Source organism: Palaemon carinicauda, chromosome 22, assembly GCF_036898095.1.
Source record: "Palaemon carinicauda isolate YSFRI2023 chromosome 22, ASM3689809v2, whole genome shotgun sequence".
NCBI lineage: Eukaryota > Metazoa > Arthropoda > Malacostraca > Decapoda > Palaemonidae > Palaemon > Palaemon carinicauda.
This window is the reverse complement of record NC_090746.1, coordinates 105552564-105577417: the sequence shown is the minus strand read 5'-3', so window position 1 is coordinate 105577417 and position 24854 is coordinate 105552564. Positions and strand designations below refer to the sequence as shown.

The 24854-nt window shown below is 44.3% G+C and overlaps 1 long non-coding RNA gene across 1 annotated transcript in view; it reads right to left on the bottom strand.

Annotated features, from left to right (window-relative positions):
* Window positions 1-3967: 3967 nt before the first annotated feature.
* Window positions 3968-24854, bottom strand: part of LOC137616221 (uncharacterized) — a 22751-nt gene continuing 1864 nt past the window's right edge. The window contains exons 2-3 of the long non-coding RNA XR_011039345.1: window positions 14315-14433; window positions 3968-4336 (exon numbers count right to left, since the gene is read on the bottom strand). This is a non-coding gene — a long non-coding RNA (uncharacterized lncRNA). The remainder of the gene's footprint in view (window positions 4337-14314; window positions 14434-24854) is intronic.

The window sequence follows — 24854 nt, the reverse complement described above, 5'->3', positions numbered from 1 at the left end:
CTATCTTCCGGAAACCGGGATCGAGACCGCTTCTAGCGTCTTGTCCTTTTCCAGTGAAGAGCTAGATGATACCGAAGAGGACGGAGGTGTAGTCTTCCAAGTGACACCAATTGAACCACGGATGACAGTGTCCTAACCAGACTCATCCACAGCCTGACAGGGCCGTGTTCCTTCTTCAGCATCTTCTGGATGGATAGCAGGGCTGGGGGTTGATCGTCTTGTTCAGCCATGTCCTCATCAGAGGGTTCCTCATCCGAAACTGATGAGGAAACGGCAACGGAGTGGGCAACGTCTGACTCGCTGAATCCGGTCGCACTGGTGGATGCGTGACGGAGCCGGACACAAGATCATGGTACTGCTGCACAGTCTGTGAACTGTCAACCATGGGGAAGCGAGGAAGTACAGCGACAACCCGAAACTGTCTAGACTGTCTGGGTTGTGCAGACAACCCCTTATCGGGTTGCTGAGGTTGCCGCACTGCGTCACAACAAGTCACCTCTGCTGGTTGTTGAACGTCTTCCTAGTGACACACTGAACGTCCACAACCACCTCCGAGAGTCGCTTAACGTCAACGTGCGACTGGCAACCCACACTGGGTCGCACCGGTGGAGGAACCATCTCAACTGGCGGACGTGAGTAGGATACCTCAGCGTCAACAGGGCGTACAACCAACCGGAAGGAAGGTTGTTGGCTAGAAGGTTCTTCTCCGTAAAAAATCCTCTATCAAGGACTAAGCTTGGACTGCATGTCTTGCAACAAAGCCCAAGGTCTATGGGAGCAGGTGTGGCAACAGACGGGGTTAGCGACTGAAGCGGAACCATTTACCATCCCTGGAAGCATGTTATGCTTTAATTAAAGTCCATAGGAGGCTAAGTAGCTTAAGGCTCCTCTCCAAATGACAGAGTCCTCAAGGGAATATCAGAAGGAAGGAGAATAGCACTTTCTCATCTACAGGAACCATGTCCGAGAAAAGCTAGGTTATCTCAGTGAGGGTTTCACTGGTGCATAAGCAGCAGACCAGAAGGCAACGTTATGTAACTGCTTGACAGTCTGTGAACTGTCAAAAACTGAACTGTCAACCACAACAGGTGCGTGAGGACATACAGCACTGGTGCATTAGTAGCAGACCAGAAGGCAACGTCATGTAACTGCTTGACAGTCTGTGAGTTGGCAACAACCAAAGCTGTGTGGGGAAGCCTCAACTCCTGACTGACTAGTCTGCTGCGGGCGAGTGGCGGAAACCACAGTGTGTTGCGGAGGCTGACACACCGTGTCAAAACACGGCAGCTTGTGGTAGCTCACGCACGGCAACGGAGTGCTCCGTGTGTCTGTGGGAGTCAGCATGCGTCTGGCAGGGTCGACTGCGCATGGGTGGAGGAGCTCTCACAACAAGAGTGTGGGAGCAGGCAGCCATGCTGGGCGCACAACCGTGGCAGGCTGTAGGCCAACGGGTGCATCGTCAACCTTCTCCGCAGTCGGAGTGTGGGAGCTGGCAACAACAAAAGCGGAGTGCTGGTGCGTGGGAGGGACTGCCGTGGGTTGCGGAGCATGCCGCATTGCGGCAAAACACGGCAGCTTGACAGCACCTTCCCACTGCTGATGCGGTAGCTCACGCATGTCAACGGAGGGTGCAGCATGAACATGCGTCTGGCAGGGTCGACTGCGCATCGGTGGTGGAGCTCTTACAGGTGGAGTGTGGGAGCAGGCAGCCGCAGTATCTGCTGAGCGCACAACCGTGGCAGGTTGTAGGTTAACAGGTGCAGTGTCAACCTTCTCAGCACGATACTCCTGCATGAAGGAAGCAAACTGAGACTGCATAGTCTGCAGCATGGACCACTAGGGTCTACAAAAGACGGCAACAAACGGAGCTACTGTCCGTTGTGACTGAGGGTCTAAAACAGCTGGTGCGGCAACAGACGGAGTTACTGCCTGTTGCGGTACCACCTTGCCTCTCTTGGGAGGTGTGTAGTCGTCGGATGACTGCAGCGAGTCCGAACTGACCCAGTGGCTACACCTAAGCCGTTGGACTTGCGCGGAAGGGACCGACTTGCACTTAAAAAGCTGCAAGATTTGGTCCATGGTTTCTAAGAGAAACCTCTTCCGCAGACGAGGAATAAATGGGCTCTCTCGTCTTTGTGTGGGTGGGGCGATCACGTCGGCAACGTGTGTAGATACACCCGAAACCACCGAGGGAAACGTCTGTTCGTCGATCAAGGCCTGTGGAACCCATAAGTCGTTCGACATTACTTCTCCCCTGGGCTTGGGAGCTTGTAAGAGGTCCCGGACTAGGTGAACAACTGGCACGAACAGACGAACCCTCGAACGCAACACTGTAACACTTTGCGCATATCACTTTATCACTTTTGATTTTCTGTTTGCACTTATTTCACTGAAATCGAAACTTTAACTGATTTCTACCTGAAACACGCAATCCTATCCTTCATTAAAAGGTAGTAATTGCGAAAACAGTTTACAATGCAACAGAAAAACATAATTAAAGATAAAAAATTCAGTGGCTGGAAAAGAGACTAAACACTAGATCAAATAAACTACGTTTAAAATCTCTCACCGCATAAAGCCTGGGAACAAGAATAAAACTCTAGAAACGTTTTACCTTCTTCCCCTACAGCGACTAGGGAGAAGAGTAAAAAACGAGAACAACGTTACCCGCTTGAACGAAACGTTTATTCTCCTCTCTCTCCCTCCGTCTCTATCTCTCTCTCTCTACTCTCTTGACTTAGAACCTGAGAGAAGAGCCCAATTATATATCGTTAAAACATATTATTTGCTAAAGGAAAAAACTGAAAGGTTTCCCAAATAAAAAGTTCCTTTATTAGAATTTAAACCATTTAAGCTACGAAAGAATGAACGAAACGCTAGAATCGGTTTACTCTTACTGCAACGTGAAACCGTGAAATACTCTCTCTCTATCGTAACGATAGAGCGCATGTTGAACGTTCTGAACGTCAACAACTGCGGAGACTAAACAAAACGTTAGTTCATCTTTGAAAACAGTACGAGACTATCAAAGAAATTCTTTCAAAAACATTAAAATTAAAAAAGTATAAATTCTTAAAAGGTAAATACGATATGACGGGCTCAATGTTAATTAACTTCGGTTCCAAGTAAGGACCGCCTACTATTAGGAAAGGTCGCATATAAACAAACATAAAAATTAATTTTTATAAGTTTATAATAAATGGAAAGTTAATCGAAGAGGCCTATAAAGGCGGAGAGATATAAAATAACTTGTTAAGCAAAATTACCAAAAACCTAAACACACTTCCGTCTAAGGGAAGGGTCGGCCATTTAAAAGTGAAAGAGAGTCCATACTCTCTTCGTCACCAACACTTCCGTCTAAGGGAAGGGTCGGCCATTTAAAAGTGAAAGAGAGTCCATACTCTCTTCGTCACCATAATTAAATCTATCCAAAACGAGTTCAAGTTTTGAAATGAAGATAAAACCCTGCATAGCGAAAGCTCAAAACTGGAATAGTGTACTTCACCAAATCGTTGTGAAAACAAATCCAGTTAGGGACGGCGTATTTAGTAGGTCTTGCCTGTGGCACGACAGAGGGAAAATTGGTTCTTTGTTGACATCGAGTACTTGAGTACCTACTTGACAGATGGCGCTGTTGATGTACACCCCCACCTGTATAGCGATCGCTGGCGTATTCCGCCCGTAGATTTTTTCTGTCGGGCAGCAGGGATGCAGCTATATGATCATCGGGTAAGTTTGATATTGAAAAATTAGCTTTATATATTCTGACTTTGTAAAGATTAAAAGTGAATAAAGTACTTGCTATTAGACAGTGTAAATAGCTTTAATAATTAAGTTCAAGGCTTCCCAAAATAGAAACACTTTGATAAACTTTAAATAATTTGCTAATATTGCTGTTGTAAAATTTTATATTACTGTACTTATTTACTGTAATTTAACTTATTTTTTTTCTTTAGTTAGTGATTGCTATTAAACCTAAGGGATATAAATGGAGTGACCATTGTAACACAACTGCCTAAAACCTCAATAACTCTGGTCAATTTAGCATTTCAAAAGATTTGCAGTACCGAATGATATTCTCATGAGAGAATTTTAATAATCCGGGCTGCTTCAGATGAGACGATTCATCGGTGCTCCTTTTGATATTAGAGATGAATAAAATCAATCTATTTTGTCTTCCTCGGAAAACTCCTGTTACTTTTTCTATAGTAAATTCTCGAGTATTCACTGACAATCTTCATTCTGATGTCATACGGAGTGTCTAATTCTAGTGCATATTTGCAATTTAATTTCCTGTTTTGTGCAGGAGGCTATAATATTTCCTTCTCTTTTGATTCTGAAAAAATAAATACAAGATGTTAATATTACATAGATATATGTCTTATTCATGAGCTTCAATATCAAGACTATACTCTTATTAAAATTCTGCATGATAAACTAAAAAGAATACAAAATATTCTAATGTAATAAGTATAAAATTGGAAAAACAATGTCAAACTAGGCATGGCCATGACCTTTATAATAGCAAATATTACAACCGAAAGCATATCTTTTGTATTGGAAAAGTATTACCACTAAAATCCTGAAAAGGAAATACTTCACAACAATAATTGAATGACTGGGCTCTGGCAATCCACTGGCTGAACTAATCCTTCAATTTTCTTCAAAACATGATCAATAAACCTTAAGTCCCAGAATAAAACATTCTACCTTACACCACAAGGGATACCTGGTCAAACACACACAGCACTTAATATAATACATGTATTTATAAAACTACTGTACAGCTGTTTTTAGTCTCATGCAAGACAAAGGTCTTAGACAAGTCTTTATGCATGTCTGGGGTTTGGTTAGTTTTCATTACCACACTGGCCAGTACAGATTGGTGATGGTGAGAGGCTTTTGTCTGATGGTTTACAACATACCAACCTAGTATGAGTGTCTCTGGCTACATTTTTTGCTGATCATGGCGATACACACACCATTTCACTGCATTAAGGTATCCCCGTTCAGAAAGAGTTATGAAATATGTATAAATTCTGAGCAAAATTAGGCTTTACCGACAAGGTGACAGTTTACATACATATACCCAGGCACTTCCCCCAATTTTGGGGGGTAGCCGACACCAACAATGAAACAAAACAAAAAAGGGGACCTCTACTCTCTACGTTCCTTCAACCTAACCAGGGACTCAACCGAGTTCAGCTGGTACTGCTAGGGTGCCACAGCCCAACCTCCCACATTTCCACCACAGATGAAGCTTCATAATGCTGAATCCCCTACTGCTGCTACCTCCGCGGTCATCTAAGGCACCGGAGGAAGCAGCAGGGCCTACTGGAACTGCGTCACAATCGCTCTCCATTCATTCCTATTTCTAGCACGCTCTCTTGCCTCTCTCACATCTATCCTCCTATCACCCAGAGCTTTCTTCACACCATCCATCCACCCAAACCTTGGCCTTCCTCTTGTACTTCTCCCATCAACTCTTGCAATCATCACCTTCTTTAGCAGACAACCATTTTCCATTCTCTCAACATGGCCAAACCACCTCAACACATTCATATCCACTCTAGCCGCTAACTCATTTCTTACACCCGTTCTCTCCCTCACCACTTCGTTCCTAACCCTATCTACTCGAGATACACCAGCCATACTCCTTAGACACTTCATCTCAAACACATTCAATTTCTGTCTCTCCGTCACTTTCATTCCCCACAACTCCGATCCATACATCACAGTTGGTACAATCACTTTCTCATATAGAACTCTCTTTACATTCATGCCCAACCCCTCTATTTTTTACTACTCCCTTAACTGACCCCAACACTTTGCAACCTTCATTCACTCTCTGACGTACATCTGCTTCCACTCCACCATTTGCTGCAACAACAGACCCCAAGTACTTAAACTGATCCACCTCCTCAAGTAACTCTCCATTCAACATGACATTCAACCTTGCACCACCTTCCCTTCTCGTACATCTCATAACCTTACTCTTACCCACATTAACTCTCAACTTCCTTCTCTCACACACCCTTCTAAATTCTGTCACTAGTCGGTCAAGCTTCTCTTCTGTGTCTGCTACCAGTACAGTATCATCCGCAAACAACAACTGATTTACCTCCCATTCATGGTCATTCTCGCCTACCAGTTTTAATCCTCGTCCAAGCACTCGAGCATTCACCTCTCTCACCACTCCATCAACATACAAGTTAAACAACCACGGCGACATCACACATCCCTGTCTCAGCCCCACTCTCACCGGAAACCAATCACTCACTTCATTTCCTATTCTAACACATGCTTTACTACCTTTGTAGAAACTTTTCACTGCTTGCAACAACCTTCCACCAACTCCATATAACCTCATCACATTCCACATTGCTTCCCTATCAACTCTATCATATGCTTTCTCCAGATCCATAAACGCAACATACACCTCCTTACCTTTTGCTAAATATTTCTCGCATATCTGCCTAACTGTAAAAATCTGATTCATACAACCCCTACCTCTTCTAAAACCACCCTGTACTTCCAAGATTGCATTCTCTGTTTTATCCTTAATCCTATTAATCACTACTCTACCATACACTTTTCCAACTACACTCAACAAACTAATACCTCTTGAATTACAACACTCATGTCTTTGTTCTTCTCCCGGAAGTAGGAGCAAAGACTCCAGCAAAAATGCAGAGGAAGCAAGAACTTGAAGTTTGCCTTCACAGGGTCACACAGGCCAATGGCAACACACTCACAGGGAAAGACAGGAACACTAAAGAGAGAAAGCCACCGAGTTTATGCCTTTAGTATCTTCTTGGGATCAGGAAGACAATGAGAGAACGGGCTGAACACACCCTTTTCCATTACCCTCAGCAGTGGCTTCTTCCAATGGAAGTACATCGAAACCAAAGGGTAGACCCCTTCCTGAGGATTCGTTATTATTGTCATTATACAGCCATAAAATAACGAAGGAGACAGCCAAAATAATGCTGTCCAACGAGAACAAGGAGGGGTCAGCAAGAGGCCTAGATTGCTGTCTTACAGCTACAGTTATTGGATATAACTGCAAAAATTTCATCTTCCTTACAATGTCTTGCACAAGACGATCTGTTAAAACTATTATATGCATAAAAGAAAAAGCAAAAACCTAAAACAAACATAAAAAGATGATGGAAGTACATCTATAGGCTACCCTCTGCTGTCTGAAAAAGTGCAAGCTCAAGTCGTCACCTGTTGGGTGGGCGGGACTTGCCAACCAACATCTAAAAGTTTTTACAGCTGTCTCCACCTTCACTGAAAGCATACTCCTATTAAAGGACAAGGGATTGTGTTCATGTAGGAACAAATTTTAATTTTACATCTACACAACTGGGCTGTGTATGATGGGTAACCATCATTACCAGAACACAAGAAAACAGCCTTACTGCCATGGTCAAATGTTTATAGTTTAAGCAAAGAAAAATAACACTAGATTCTAAAAGTAACAAGTTTACCAAAAAACATATGGGTGCTAATATTTTAGTATTATGCATAACAGAATTCTCCAAGGTTATAATTGGCTATATCTCTAAATTGTAAAATTTGTTTAAAGTTTGATTCTTAGCAATATTGCAGCATATTAAAATCTTCACACAGCTTCCCCTTCTAGTTCTAGGCAACTGTCCTTACAATTTGTTCTTTTCTGTACTTCTTTGTGTTGACAAAGCAGAGCAACTATAATGCATCAGCCTGGAGATTGCCCTTCTATATTTTCCTTTTAATCTTGTTGGAAAACATGGATTGGATTTAAGATATATAGCCCAGTACTGGGTACTGGGGTTAGTGAGGCCATTAAATGGCAAAAGTTAACATAGAAAAACCTTACAGTTTGATGTTAAAAGAGGGGAGACAGCAAGATGTAGGACAGGAAGCTCTAACAGAGAGAAGGTAGAAGAAAAAAAATACTGCAACAACAACTATATGCAGAATAAACATTACAGAGACCTTTAAGTAATGCCTAAAGCACCAAATGAGAGATACCCTGACGGCAATAATCTCCTACTGGTATCCTCTCCATGACAAGGATACTATACATTGGACTAAAATCTATCAAATAACTCCTCTGAGCAAAGTATGACTGAGTTTACTACTAACATACAGACACTGGTTTACAACTTTGCCTTATTAATGAGTGAGGAGACCATGGGCCAAGCACTTGTTTGTTGCTAGATTCATGCCGTTTCTTTTAGCTTTCGTGCTTCTGACATCACTGCCGCTCTCAATGTGTGGTAACTGACTTACAAGTTGGACACTCCCTGTTCAAGTGGATACACTCCTAACTATAACCTTGATTCAATCAGATTTTTTACCAGTTCCAAAACAGTCAACCAAGTAGCTAGTCTTGCCTTATTGCAATAAAAATATAGTCATACATGAATTCTTTGACAAGACAACTCTATTGTAATTTGAAACCATGCAAATTCTAATTTTATTCATTATATGAAAGCTCAACTAGATTTAATACTTGAATCTTAATTCATTTCATTGACTAAAAATTCAAATGGATAGCAGCCAACCAGTGTAACTTTAATCTGTTAACCAGGAAATATACCTATAAGTGGCTATCCAGTCCTTCCCGAATATCACAAATTTAAAATCAATATCTGTTTTCCTTAACTATACAAACCCCAGTCCTTCAATAGAGTATAATTTCAGTTTGGCTGGATCTCAGCATTTAAAATTTAGACACACGTCAGTGGAGGGGGAAACCTGCCCATTTACCTGCACACTGAGAAACCACTTCAACATTCACTTGGGCTACCACTTTAACATTCACTTGGGCCATGCAAGGTGGTTGAGGCTTGAAGTGAAACTTGAAGAACTCAGGTTTGTAATGTTAGGAAAAATACAAATTACTTTTAAAACCTTTGATTTGTTCCTACATGAATACACACACATTAAGAGGGAGGAAGCCTCTAAAACCCTACTGGCAGTTAAGACTCATACTACCTACTAACTTTTGAGAAATAGACTATTAAAAGTTAGATTAAGTTAGTCTATGGACAGATGGTCACAGAAGAACCTATACCCTTGTAAGGATATGCTGTCATAATGAAGGGCCTATAGAGTAATGGGTTTTGCATACAAGCCATCCTCCCCCAGTGAAGAGGATGGGGGAAGATATATATAACATTATATGTAGAACAGACCTCAGTGTGAAAGCTTGTATGCACCAAACATCTGATCTAGTACATAACCACTGCACCCTAAGAGAGGGGAAGAAAGAATGAAAAAGGCCCGGCACTAACTCTTACTCTAGTCTATCGACATGACAGGTTAGACTAGATGCTTCTTGTCTCGTAAGGAGCTCAGTACATTAAACAACCTGTTGAGCAGCTACCACAGGTCACAGTAAAAACATATCTTACCTGTGCCACGGGTTCTTCTTAAAGGCTTGTGTAGAACCAATTACTCTAACTTCAAGAAAACATGCCGGTAATGAATCTTCTAGGTTGTCTGCTCCTTAAGGATATGACGTCTTCATGGTGTCACAAAACCAGAAGGAAAGGGTGTTCCTTTAAACCTTTTTTAGTCCTGCCAGAACTAATAAAAACATTTTGAATTTGTAGCCTGAAGGGTTGGGGGCTCTTGAAGTAGTCTAAGACCCTCAGAAGACAAATTGCAAATAATCCAAACTCAAGAGATGGATAAAGATTCAAAATGTCGTCATCAATAGCAGGGTTCTATGTTTTGGCTAAAAACTCGGGAACAAAGGTAAAAGGCCTTTCTCCATTCCTCAGAATAACTTATAACCTTGGAAATACCTGTACTGCACTGTGAAGTTTCTCTATTCTCTTCGCCAAGGCTATTGTTAACCCTTAACCCCCTGGCGTTTTTCTTTTTCAAGCACGTTTTGCAATAATTTTTTTTTAGATTGCGCTGACAGCCTTAATTTTCGTCATAGAGAGGTCAGGTTGGTCTCATTATTTTAAAACATGCCTGAAGTTTCTCAAAGTTATAAAAAAAATGCAAAAAAGAATGCAAATAGCAGTTTTTTGCAAGGACGTACCATTACGTCCATGGGGGTTAAGGGATGAGTTTTGTGAAACGTACCAGTACATCCATTTGGGGTAGAAAGGTTAAGATTGAAAAAAAAAAAAAGTCTTCCGAGTGAAGTATAAATCCGACACCTGTCAAAACGGGCCCTTTTAAGGGACCCAAATGTGAGTTACATCTCATGCAGGTTGTTCGAGTACTCTTGGTGACCAAGACTGCTTGAAGCTCTGCATAAGCATAGACATTTCCCACAATGAGGAAAGGTCTAAGACTTTAAGTCTTAAGACATCACTCTAGTTGAGTGATAGCCCTTCACAACCGAGACCCAGAGATTCTTATCCCGGTAAAGATAGACATGAAATTCCTAATTTAAGTGTGGGAGTGCTCTGACCAGTTCGTCACCCCTTCCCCGACAACAATCACAAAAATGGCCCACTTTGGTTGATGTACGGCTGCAATAGACTTCAAGGTATCCAGACATCTTTGCAATGCCATGTAAAAAGCCTTTTGCTCAGAGATAAAGAGGGGTCTACAACCACGAACAGATAGGGATGTCAGTGAGCTGTAGGGCCTCTGCAGATGGGATTAGCAAAGCAGATAGGGCTAAGGAAGGAGTTCCCTTAGAACTTAAATTCAGGAGCATCATCAGGTTTGTGTACCACTATGGTTGTGGCCATTTGAGAGGCCACAGGGTTAACCTAAGATTCAGGGTAATAGGTACCATGTAGATTACCCTTGAAATCAGACAAAACAGCAGAAAAGCATAAGGGTTGTGGTAGCCTTTCACCACAGAGAAGCAGCAACTGGCAAAGATAGATAAAAATCCTCACTTAATTGCAAAGGGGCTCCAACCAGAGTTACCCCTTCTACAGCAACAATCACAGACGATGCACCATTTCGCTTGATATACAGCTGCAAAAGATTTCTGAAGGTATCCAGACATCTTCTCAATGCTTTGTGAAAAGTCCTCTGCTTTGATATACTAGGTGGTTTACAACTGTGAAAAGAGAGGAATGTTAATGTGCTTTGGGGCCTCAGCAGATGGGATTAGCCAATCAGATTAGGTCATGAGGGGAATTCCCGAAGAACTTTAATTCAGGAACATCAGCAGGACAATGCCCTAAACATTTAAACCTTTAAGCATGAAGTTCATTCCAGTGATGTTGAAACGTATCCTCTAGAGCTATTGCTGGGTACAGGATTTATGAACTGTAGACCGGAAGCATGTAGTTGAGCTTTGGGGTGAACAGAGTAATTAGCCTCTCTGCTACTAGAGGATGAAATGCCCATTCTACTCATACTACTAGACACTAGTTACAGAGCATTTCAGCAATTACATACCACTTGCCTAGAATAAATCTTGTATGTCGGCAATTATATACCACTTGCCTGGAATAAATCTTGCTATAGCTCCACCAGCAGTACAGAATAATAGAGTGCAAAGAGGTGTGACATCAAGATAAGATGAGTTTGCACCTCTTGGGGAAGTATATGCTAACACAGGAGCACACAAGTACTGTATGTGAAAGCTCTGTCAATTGAACATGCGTGAATCGACATGCGTGACAGCGCAAACAGGTGAGGTAACTCAAAGGTAGAGAAAAGTTCTTACAAGTAGGTGAGATGGCACTCCCATAGGAGAACACTTTTACGTGCAGGCAAGGAAGTGCATGGTTGCGAGCAGGTGAGATTATGCACACACAATCATGAGCACGTGAGATGACATTTCCTTAGATGTGCACAATCGTGAGCAAGTGAGGTGGCACTTCCATAGATCTGTATAATCGTGAATAGCTGAGGTGAAAGGAGAGCATGATCAAATGTGGTAGCACTCGAATACAAGTGCGTGACTGCAAAAAAGGAGGGTCAAGATTGCAAACAGGTGAGATTGCGCTCCCATAGGAGCATATGATCATACACAGGTGAGATGGCTGTGATCGTTAACAGATGAAATGGGGCTCTCTTAAAAGTTCATGAGTACATGGTATGTAATCTCTACCTCTTTTTTTCACTCTCAGTGAAGGATTGAGCAACACTTTCTCCCATGGGGAGAAAAATAGTTTGAGTGACTTATAGGTAATGCTTATTGATTGGTCTTAATGGACTAATTTCCATAAATGGGGAAAAAGGACAGAAGCGCTTTTCATTTCCTTTGACCGACGGTGCGCACCAAGTCAGATGAATGCAAGGATTGGCTGTCAGCACCAAGAGATAGAGTTATGGCAGATCGGTTGCGAAAAGGTTAACAATCTATAACGTAGGGGCATTCAGTAACTAAAGATTGCCCTTCAGTATGAGGGTGTGAGTGTGCAGGCTGATGTACTTTCTCACACCATAAAATGATTAAGTGAGCCATCATGACAAGGTAAATGACAGAAACTAGAAGAGCCAGCCTGTAATAATGAATCCTCATCCACATTTGAATGTGTGGGGAATTGTGAGTGTCCTCTAGAGAGTGCGCCAAGTTCCCTAAGAGCGCATTGTAATAGAAGAGGAAGTGCGCATAGGTGAACGTACTTCGAGAAGGGTGCTCTGCCTCAATGTTAGAGTGAAAGCTAACAGGCGCATCTAAAGAATATTGCTTGCGCACTGGGGAGTATGTAGCAAGGGATGAGTGTGTGTGTGTGTGTGTGTGTGTGCAGGAGAGGATGCGAGCGACTGGAGCTCAAGAAAAGGTAAGTGCGATGGCAGAGCACATATAAGTGATCGTGATGAGTAACCATGTAATAGGTGGGCGCTCTTTGTCTAGGGTGTGCGAGCTAACAAGTGAGGGGACATAAAGAGATGGATGAGTGCTAAGTCTCATATATACTGTAGTGCTCTAAAGAATCTAATGAGGTGATGGCCCTCCTCCTACTTGCCATCAAAGGTGGCTTTTCACAGAGCATCTATCTTTTTACCTCTGCAAGGTGTGCAGGGATCAGCGGAGGGTAAGGTTGATTAAATTAGACTAGCCCGAGGAGGAGTTATAGTCGTTTTTTCTCCTTCCTTGAAGTTGTCGTCAGTGCTTCCATAGTCTAAAGACAAGGAGGAGGGGTCCAAATTAGGAAATTTCCTCTCCCCATGTGGCAAGTGAGGAAGATACCAGCCTGGAAGTAACTAAGACTTGCAGCAATTTATGTCTTCCAAGCGCAAAAGGTCAGAGTAACCTTGAGGCCATTTCCTTAGCATTGCTGTCAACTTAAGTCTGAGGTTCATTACCAGACAGAGAGGGGAATAGCCATCTCTTCTTGGGTAACCAGCTATCACTGCTTCTCTTGTAGTTTACCCATGAGGGAGATCAGAATTGTCATCCACCCACAGGAGGGTGACGGAAAATGTTCAGTTATCCGAAGAAGAAGAAAGAACGCCCACAAATTTCCTCAATTTTGAGGATGACCTTGAAGGTGAACAATCTGTATTGGCTTTTAATTTTTCTTGCTGTATATCATCTAATGCACTGATGGCCAATTCTTACGCTCATTGCAGGGAAAGCCTGAAAAAGTCATACCCTATGTCAGAAGCACACAAAGATTGGGGATCCAAACGGCTCCTGCTCATGAAGGTTGTACACTTATGACCAGCAACCCCAGGCCAAGATTGCATGTCCACATGTGGCCCCTGCATCACACAAACACACACACGCACACTTTAACTATGTAAAAAGAAAAAAGAAAACCTCTTAAAACAGTCAAGACAGGAAGACACCCAGCTTACCTGCGTACAACCCGGCAGCTTTAGTCAAAGTGCTTTTTCTTGTGTGCTGGTGAACAGCAATAACTACTGACACATTATAACATCAGAGTTGCAGCCAAGTTTAAATCATACTCTTATTAAAGTTGAGGTTTCGTATATGTGTAGGAACATAAATTGAAAATCTAACACTATCCTAATCTATTGGCAATCAACTCCCACCTTAATCAATTCGTAATCCAATACTCCATTAGTGTTCTAACAAGAGCACTTAAAACCTATAACTCCCTTCATTGGGTAAAATCTACAATTAGTTCATCTAACAACTGTCATGCAGACAATCATACAGTAATCTACTACAGTACCAAGAAAATTCTTCTTGAATAACTAATTATGAATTGAATTATTTAAAATCAGACTCAATCCATAAATATGTCCAGATGCAATCCACTGACAACCTTTAATCATCATAATCCCTAAAAGTAGTACAGTAATGCAGCTTTAATTTGGTTAAAAGTCAATTGGACTTTAACCTACTAACAAGCCATTTTTTTTTACAATACAATTCAAATCTAATGTAACAAACAAAGCTCTTTATTACCCTTACCTTTAAAATTACAGATATTTCAGCCATCTGTATTTTATAGATTTTATGCTCTTATTGAAGTGCAATAAAATCATAGACCTTCAATTTTCTGTCTCGATAGCTCCTTGCTCAAGATGCACCTGAGAAAGAACAAAAATTTCTGAAAATATTTACAAAATGCTCACATTTTGAATAATCACATAAAATTGAACATGACGTCTTGCTATTATAATGATCTAAAATAACCTTTCAAAAGGCAATGTTACTTATAGATTAGCATTAATAGATCCGCTATCATAAGTTTACAATTTCAATGAGCAATAGTAAACATTCACCTACTTTGTATCATTTGTAATGAAATACCTGCAGATTCTATAATATATTTTTACTCACTCTTTCTACAAACAGCCATTAACTTACAATTGGTTCTAAAAAATGGCTGTTGCATGAAATTTCCGAGACCTATAGTGTAAAACTTTTGAAAGTTTTATTTGGTTAAAAAGGTCAGTTAGTAAATATGTCAAAAGATTAAAAGGACAAAAGCATAAGCAAAGTTATTTACCATTGAATTCTAAAGCAGCAAAAAGATCGAGATAATAGCTCTTGGGTAAGTATATGATACTATATTTTCTAGGCAAATACGTGAACTATTTATTTTCCTACGCGTTACCCTGTGGTTTATCTATTTAAAACCATGTATATTGGGGCAAACCACCCATTCAAATTTTTCCATCCCCCTCCCATGTAATAACTGCCTTTCCCTACCCTACCACTTATCTAAATTACAGGAATGTGTAGCCTACTACCCTTAACCTAAACTAGGATGCAGGATCATAACCTAACCTAGGATGCAGGATCATAACCTAACCTAGGATGCAGGATCATAACCTAACCTAGGATGCAGGACCATTACCTAGCCTATGTAGACTAGGATGCCCCGCCCACCTAATGTGACTTCGAGCTGTAGATGGAATCAATTTAAGATAATAGCCTAGTGCTTGCCAATACATAGGAGCTTGATGTTTTTCTTTTATCGCGAATGAAGATGTGCTCACGCCGAAGCAAGGACCATGAGATTTTATTAAAAAAAATATATCTGGATTAATTATCTAAGAAATAATAATCAATCAATGATATATATATATATATATATATATATATATATATATATATATATATATATATATACTGTATAATTTATATATATATATATATAACGGATTTTGAGCGAAGCGAAAAATCTATTTTTGGGTGAGATAGCCATGGCGTCCTGATGGAAGGTTCCTTTTTGGTAGCTTCCTTGGGTATATAACTACTAAGATATTCCCAGAGAATTTAACCACAGGTTATCACAGAATTCTAACTTCTGGAGCGAGTATCCTGAAGGTTTCCCTTTTAAGACATCGTATATCAACAGGGGATGCATGTATTGACGCGCCACATAGCTATCTACACCCCAAACAGAGTTAACACTTCGGTGTGTAGGGGCGGAGAATAGCTGGGAGCCGTTCCACAGCTAATCTCGTTCGTGGCTACTTTTGGTACTCGAGACGTAAACAAACGGGCGCCATTGCTAAATGACGTCACGTCCGTCCTCATCCTGAAGCCAGTTGCTTGCCGATCACCATGATACAGCAGAGCAGGGTGGGACCTAAAAACTGGACGAAGTAGCAGGGAGGGTCCATCAGGACGCCATGGCTATCTCACCCAAAAATAGATTTTTCGCTTCGCTCAAAATCCGTTTTTTGGGCTCAAGCCATGGCGTCCTGATGGAAGAATACCAGAGAATCAATGTATCGTGGTAGATTTTCCCCTATTGGGTAAGTGCCAAAGGCTTTGAACAAGGTAGCATAGTAATCTTAATAAAAGAACCGTAGGGAAGAACCTTCCTGCCCCCCTTGGCAGTGAAGTTCCCACGGGCCATGCCGAGATCAAAGTGGTTATCGAAGGGCTATTCACCTTGCTAGAAAAACCTGAAGAACTTGGAGACGAGACTGAATGGTTGGCATTCGTATCGGAACATTCTCGAAGGCAGACAAGTGGTGGTTGGACACTGTATGTAGAGAAGGATAGTTTCGTCTCTAGGGTATGAAGAGTAAGTATTCGTATTGGAATATTACATTGCAAAGGTGAATATATAATAAGGGTTAGGACCTTAGTATCTCCATGAACCATAAGGAAGGGGATAATAAAACTATGACAGGCATGTATTTCATAGTATAAGTAGGAGCGGATTGAGACGCACAAGTAATAAAATAAGAATTTTATTTCACAATTGCAGAAAATTAAATGAATTGCAGTAATAAGTAAAGTTAATTTACAGTAAATTATAATGTACATAGTAATAAAGACTTGCTCTTGAATCTGAAAGGGAATTTCAAATTTATTAGTAGGCACTCGTTCTCGAGGAACGTCAGTCTTTAATTAAAACACATCATGCTCTAGGCATGCGGCACTTGTGTGACGACTATGACATTTCACCTGGGATAAAAACAGTTATAAGAAAGCACTAAGTGTTTTCGACGTCACTGCGTATCACTCGAGGGTCAACATAGGCACCCGAAGAGTTAGAGTCCAAAGTAACTCGCTGTTCTATGCAGAGTTAGGTGCAGGTTTCATAACACTACCTGCGGCTACCACAAAATGTTTGACTTCGTGCACTGTTTCGCATAATGTTTGAAGAAAACACGCGAGGACTTCCAGCCTGTGAAGCTTTTAAGGCTTTCGAAGTCCATACTCTGAAAGAAATTCAGAGACGATGCAACTTTTCTAGGATCGTGACCGGCGGGTGTACTGTCAGGATCCGCTCTGCGAATGAAGTAGGTGATTTTCGCTCTTAGTTGTTTCAGTGACAGGTCGCTGCCCGATGTTTCTCCTTTGAAGAGTTGGCCTCCACCAAAGTTCGAAGTTCTGCGAAGATAGACCTTGAGGCTCTCTACTGGGCATAGGGAGGCATCTTCCTTCAGGGGGCATATTCTCCAGGGACCCCATCTTTTGGTGGGTAATTCGTTTTTGGCGAGAAACGTCGGATCCGGGGAGAGGGTAATGTCTCCTGAATCAGTAAACGGGATGTGACCCTCTTCTCTTGATAATGCCACTATTTCGCTGACTCGGGCTCCTGAAGCAAGAGCAAAGAGAAATGTAACTTTCTGAGTCAGATCCTTGAGAGGGCATGAATCATTATCCAAGTTGGAGGCGAATTGGAGCACCTTGTCCAATGACCAGGAGATCGGTTCCGGTGGGGGTGCTGGGCGTAGTCGAGCGCATGCTTTCGGCAGTTTATTGAAGATGTCGCTGGACAGATCAATTTGGAAGGCATACAACAGTGGTCTAGTCAAGGCCGATTTGCAAGTAGAGATCGTATTGGCTGCTAATCCCTGTCCATGAAGGTGAATAAAGAAGGACATGCAGAAATCAATGGTGATTTCCTTAGGATTTTTTGCCTTGACGAATGAGACCCATTTTCTCCAAGATGATTCGTATTGCCGTCTTGTGGATTCGGTCTTGTATTCCTCGAGGAAGTCTAGACTTTTCTTCGAGATCCCAAACCTCTTCTTTGCGGCTAGGGAGAGAAAATCATGAGATGAAGGTCCTTGATTTTCGATGATGAAGCGAAGACAGTCGACTTCTGTACTTGTTGGGAGAGAACTGGGCCCGGAAGAGGGATCAGCGTGGGCTGCAGCTCCAGGACCAGGGGTTACCAGTTGCTCCGGGGCCACTTGGGAGCCACTAGGGCCGATGTCCCTTTGAAGGTTCTCAGCTTGGAGAGTACTTTCAGCAGAAGGTTGGTGGGAGGGAACAGGTAGATCTTGGACCATCTGTTCCAGTGCAGTGACATGGCGTCCACTGCTTCTGCCTTGGGGTCCTCGTACGGGGCCACATACCGAGGAAGTTGATTGTTGTCGCTCGTTGCGAAGAGATCGATCTGAAGTTCTGGGACTTGGTGAGAGATGAAGGAGAATGATCTTGCGTCTAGAGACCATTCCGACTCTATCGGGCTTGTCCGAGATAGAGCGTCCGCCGTCACGTTGCGGAATCCTTGTAGGTAAACTGCAGACAGGTGCCATTTCTTCTTCTCTGCCAGACGTTAGATTGTCAGAAGCACCTGATTTATCTGGGGCGATCTTGAGCCTTGGCGATTGAGACATCGAACTACCACCGAGTTGTCTAGGGTTAGACGAATATGGATCGAGGGAGGCGGGGAGTTTCTTCAGAGTTAGAAGGACCGCCATGGCCTTCAAGATGTTGATGTGAAACGTCTTGAATAGGGGAGACCATGTGCCTTGAGCCTGTTTTTGGTGGGAGTGACCTCCCCAACCCTCCAGCGAAGCGTCCGTGTGGATGTTGAGTGATGGAGGTGGGTGTTGAAGAGGAATGGACCTTTTCAGGGCCTTTGCTTCCGACCACGGCTTGAGGAGAAGTCGAAGTCTGTTTGGGAGCCGTCTCTTGAGGTCTCTTCGAGCGATGGATGCAGAACGTCTCCAGACTCCCGCGGCATCCTTTAGCTGTGCACGAAGCACCGGGTTTGTCACTGAGGCGAACTGTAGAGAGCCTAGAACTCGTTCCTGCTGGCGTCTTGAGATCCGCTTGGATTTCAGTAGTCGCTTGACAGACCCTGCTATTTCCTTTCTTTTCTTCTGGGGGATGGAAAGGCGGTGTGACTGAAGGTTCCACTGGATTCCTAACCATTGGAACTTCTGAGCTGGAGAGAGGCGAGATTTCTTCACGTTTATCTTGAATCCCAGGTGTTCTAGGTACTGGGTGACTTTGCTGCAGGATTTTAAACAATCCTCGGGCGATGGAGCCCAGACTAGCCAATCGTCGAGGTAGGCCATCACCTGGCCTTCTCGGAGGCGGAGCTGTTGTACTATGGCGTCCGCCAGCTTTGTGAAGATCCGAGGGGCCACATTGAGGCCGAAGGGAATGGCCCTGAAGGCGTAGCTTTTCCTTTGGAGTCGAAATCCTAGGTAGGAGGAAGCGTGATGGTTCATTGGAACGTGCCAGTAGGCATCCGCCAGGTCTATGGAGACCGTGTAAGAACCTCGAGGCAGAAGGGTCCTTATCTGTTGAAGAGTCAGCATCTTGAACTTGTCGTTCGCTATGAACTTGTTGAGGGGGGATAAGTCCAGAATGACTCTGAGTTTGTCGGAGTCTTTCTTGGGGACGCAAAACAGTCTCCCTTGGAACCTGGTGGACTTTACCCTCCTTATCACCTTCTTGTTCAAGAGATCTAGGACATATTCTTCCAGAAGGGGGGTTGATTGTTGGAAGAATTGCTGGAAGGTTGGGGGTGGTTGAGTCCAACTCCAGCCTAGACCCTTCTTGACGATGCTGTGCGCCCAGGGATCGAAGGTCCAACGATCCTGGAATTGGCGGAGTCTTCCTCCCACCGGAAGCACTTCATTGCTTCTGGTGTCCCGAGGGTTTACTGCCTCGGACGCTAGCTCCCCTTCCTCCTCTGCCTCTGGAGGGACGGCGAGATGTTTCTCTGCCTGCACCTCTGTTTGAGCCTCTACCTTTGGGACGAAAGGTAGTCGTCTGTTGCTCGAAAGCAGGGGTGAAAACCGGCGACTGTGACAAGACCGGTTGGGTGACCAGCTGAAAGGTCTGCTGTGGCTGAGCTGCCACTTGTGGAGTAGCGGGTCCCGGAAACTGCCGTCTCTGTTGACGTTGCTGGGGTTTCTGCTTGGAGGATTTCCTCTTAGGTTGAGGGCCGTCGTCCTGGGAGGATTTCTTCTTCTTCGACATGCCCCACTTGTGGAGAAGGTTCCTGTTCTCCGTGGCGGCCTTGTCGGTGATCTCTTTCACAAGGTCAGAGGGAAAGAGGTGCTTACCCCAGATGTTGGAGGAAATCAGCCTCCAAGGTTCGTGTTTCACAGTGGCACCTGAGAACACGAATTCTTGACAGGCTCTCCGAGCCTTCATGAAGTGGTACAAGTCCTTCACCAGAGTTGCCATGTGGGATTTGGCGAGTACCATGTAGTGGTCTGGGACTCTGGTGTCACCAGCCATGATATCAAGTTGTACCTGGTGGGACATGGATGCTGCAAGCCTTTCCTTCGTATCTTGTTCCCGACGAAGGAGGTGGTCGTTGAGTTTCGGGAGGTCTTCGTTAAACTGACGTCCGGCTACGTCAGGATCTAGCTTTCCCACCACGAATGTATGCTGGATATCCTTCCAGTGTCGAGCGTCGGGGGGAGTTACTATGGAGAAGGGTCTGAACTCCTCCAGTGCAGGGCAGGGTTTTCCTTCTTCCACAGCCTTGTGGCACGCAGCGAAGGCCTTTTCCATGAAGGGAAGGACTGCATCGTCGGGTGCGACGTAAGTAGGGTGCTTCTTGCTAAGGGCCGGAAGCTTAGAGCAGGTAAAACCCCTACTTTTAAATGCGGTGGCTAGCATAGCCTGGGCCTTCAAGAGATCGAACACTATCTCCTCCTTGGGTTCGGTCTCTTCTTTAGAGGCAGGTTCAGAACGAAGCTGGACGTAACAGTCCGGGTAAGCCTCAAAGTTCGGGAAGAACTCCACATCTTCCAGGGAGACCGTGCCGATCTTATCGCTGATAAAGATCCTGCCGGTCGCGATAACCATATGCTCGGCATACCTCCAGGGGTTGGCATGTGAGCATGCAGGGAGATCCTTAACCAAGATCTTCTTCGGTTCTTTGGACCCTTTCATGGACCTGATGAACTCGTGTTTCTTTAAGCCTGTCGTCCATAATGGCTTTAATCATCCGGAACATCTCTTGGGCGGATGGAATGGGTTCCGGGGTAGCGGAGGTAGACGGGAGAGACACTTCCGTCGGTGTAGGAGTAGGGGCGGTGATGGAAGGCGGAGCGACCTCCTGCTCCGACTCGGTGTATTCCACCTGGTCCTCTTCATCTTCCGCACCTTGGGCCATAAGGGTCTTCTCCGTGCCCTCCGAAATATCCGACATATGTTCGTCGTTCTCGGAATCCAGGTGGCACTCGTGCATGGACTGGGCCATGACTACGTCTGGTTCCACCGTGATCTGGACGGTGGGGATCAGTTCTTTGGGCACCACAGAATCAGGGGAGGCCTTTGGGAACAGAAGGGACCTCATTTCTTCAGTGGCCAGGTATGGTCCAGTGGCGTTCTTCTGGAAGCCACGCACCCACTTGCGTAGCTTATCCCGAGAAGTGTCCCTGACCTCCGCTGAGGGAGGGTTATGAAAGGCATCGACTAGGCGATCCTGGCAGACCATACAGTTCTGCGGGTCCCAGAACTTCAAATCCCCTTTCTTGTTGGCACAAAGGGCGTGGGTCCTACACGGCGTATGCCCGTAGAAGTGCGGGCGTTTCACGGCACAGAAGTCGTGATCACACTTCATCTGCTCCTCCTTTAAAAGAAAGAGAATATGAGTATGGGGGGGGTCATATGAATGACTCTTAAACTAAAGTTAATATTAATCATTAATTTTAACTTGACAAAAGGTGTGATGCACAGAGGAAGGGCTGAGATAGGATAGGTACATACTCCGTGCATCCCGCCAGGCTGGTTACCGTAACCTTCATCCGTGGACAATCCGAAGTGACCGAAGGCACAGGATAGAATTCAATATAGAATGTCCGTAGGGCAGAGAGAATTCTATTGGGAATTGTCAAGGATATAAGGTTGGGACTGAGGCCACTCAGTTCCAGAATAGGGGACTAAAAGATCCCATAGGGTAACGGTTTCCGGCAACCAGCCGTGCTAAGATACACACAGCATGCTGGAAATCTGTGATATGCAAGAAGACAGCATGATTACCAATAGAACGGTAATAAAATACCGATCCATTTACGTAAACAAGTCATCTGGTTGCAGTGTAGGGCTATCAATATCAGATGATAGCTAGTAGAAGGGGGTGCAAGTCGCCTTGACGCCTCCGGAAGGCTCCGGCAGACCGCCGGCACGCCGGAGGCCGCTCCAGCAATGTTTCTGGCATTAGGGAAGACAATATAGGAGTCAAGAGTAATACCAGGGTGGCGGCCGCCGGCACAGCGGCGTCACGCCGGCGGAGGGAGCGGCAGCTCCGGCAGCCGGAGGTTGCCGGCTTGGTGACAGGAACAAGGATGGTTATAGCAGAACCGGACTGCCGGCGGCGGATACCGGAACTCCGGGGGCCGGCCGGAGGACGGACGACCAAGCTATGAGGAAGGAGGGAGAGCCATCGGCTGGAAGCCGGCGGCAGGCGGCAGTCCCCCAGCACACGGAGGACTGGCGGCCCAGAGGTTAAGGGATAAGTCACCAAGGTAGGAGGTGGGTATCACAGACAGTGGAGGCGGCAAGGGACCGGCACCCGGATAGTGAAAGAGACAGAAGGAGGGATGTAGGGGTCCGGCCACGGACCCCCAGACATCCCACCTGAGTGGGTGTACCCATGATAGAGGCTGACCCTATCACCCAGAAGCAGGGGCCGCAGAGGACCGGGAGCTAAGGTAGCCCAAGGGAGGGCTAGGGGACACCCAAGAGCAGGGAGGGGGGGAAACCCCTGCAGACAGAACGCATCCAGTGGCTAACCCCATAGGACACTATGAAGGGTATATGTACCAGAGCGGACTGCACACAGGAGCTCAAGATAGCCCTATCACTCCACCCTAAGGAGGAGTTGTAGGACAGGGGACAGATGGGTATAGACTAACCTAAGTATAGGCTAGGCCATACAAGAGATGGGTGGGGAGGGGAGAAGAGAAGGGTCTTCCGTGGAGGGGTTCTGTACCAGAGCGGCCACTGAGGAAGGGAGGACACTCCCTAGCTTAAGGTAAGGCAGCTTGTCTGAAAACGGTGCATGGGTATCGTTTCAGCAAGGAACAGAACTAACCCCTCCAAAACCTAACCTAGAGCAGGGATGTTACATCCTGAACTAGGAAGGATGGAAGACGTATCGCTATTGCAGGAAAGGTCGGAGACCTAGCCCCAGCAATAGAGGAAAAACTAGCCGTTCCTCCTTCTCGGACGCAACCCTAAGGGGGGATCATTCCCTTAGGGAGGACAGAGAGGCGATATAATACTCTGATATGAGCTTGATCCCCTTACGTGGTAGGGGGAGCAAGGCTACACAGAGGGGATGCCCTAAAGCAGGGGATGCCCTAAAGCAGGGGATGAAGGAAGCATATAGGGGTCCTACTTGTAGGTTAGGTTAGAAAGACACACTATCTAACTTGTCCCTTATATGGTCCCTGAAGGCGAAAACACTTGCATCACAGTCAATAGTATTGTAAAATAATGCCACTATCTTCATAAGTAAGCCTAGGATCACTGAAAAATATCATGCATGAACACTGATATAGGCGCTCTGGCCTGGGGGCTATAGTAGCCAACTGGTATGGGGTCAGTCGATGACCGATAATAAAGCGTCAAAACACGATATAAAAGTTCCTAGCTATGAAGACTATATAAACTAATAGTATCGATTAGTTAATGAGGCCGGAAAACGCTGTTGAGGCTAACTAAATAAGGCATGCAGAACAACAGCGACGCCATAAAATGGCGGGTCCGGTCGAGGCACAGCTCTGCCACAAAACATCAATTATCTCGAAAAGTAAAATTTACTTTACGGTCAGAGCTTAATTAAACAATACTGGAACCTTGTACTCAACTTTCCAGAAGAAGGCGAGGCCGAAGGTAGCGACATGACGTAGATGCAGGTTGATAAAAAGAGCGTAGGGAAAATCCGTCTAAGATAGGCGAGCTACTAGCCGAAGGATGGGGACGGACGTGACGTCATTTAGCAATGGCGCCCGTTTGTTTACGTCTTGAGTACCAAAAGTAGCCACGAACGAGATTAGCTGTGGAACGGCTCCCAGCTATTCTCCGCCCCTACACACCGAAGTGTTAACTCTGTTTGGGGTGTAGATAGCTATGTGGCGCATTAATACATGCGTCCCCTGTTGATATACGATGTCTTAAAAGGGAAACCTTCAGGATACTCGCTCTAGAAGTTAGAATTCTGTGATAACCTGTGGTTAAATTCTCTGGGAATATCTTAGTAGTTATATACCCAAGGAAGCTACCAAAAAGGAACCTTCCATCAGGACGCCATGGCTTGAGCCCAAAATATATATATATATATATATATATATATATATATATATATATATATAATATATATATATATATATATATATATATATATATATATATATATATATATATATATATATATATATATATATATATATATATATATAGGTAAAACAAACCTTTTCTTCTCTATACATTAATTTCTTGGACGTATAATAAAACCATGGTAAACTGCACAAATGACTGGAAGGTTTGTGACCTAGGAAAGGGGTCCGGGGCGGGAGGGATGGGAGGGACGGGCTGCCCCCAGCTAGAGGTTGTGACCTGGGGAGGGGGTTCCGGGAGCTTGTCCCGGGCTAGGGGTTGTGACCTGGGAACTACTAGGTTAGGTTAGGTGGCTTTGTTAGGTTCTGTACCCTTTCAAAAATCTAAAAAGTGTTAAATAATCATGTTTGGCCTATTTTCAGCCATTTGGGCCCTACATGATTCATATATTTTTCCAACTGGTTATCTTTTGCTTAATTTGCATTTCTGACCA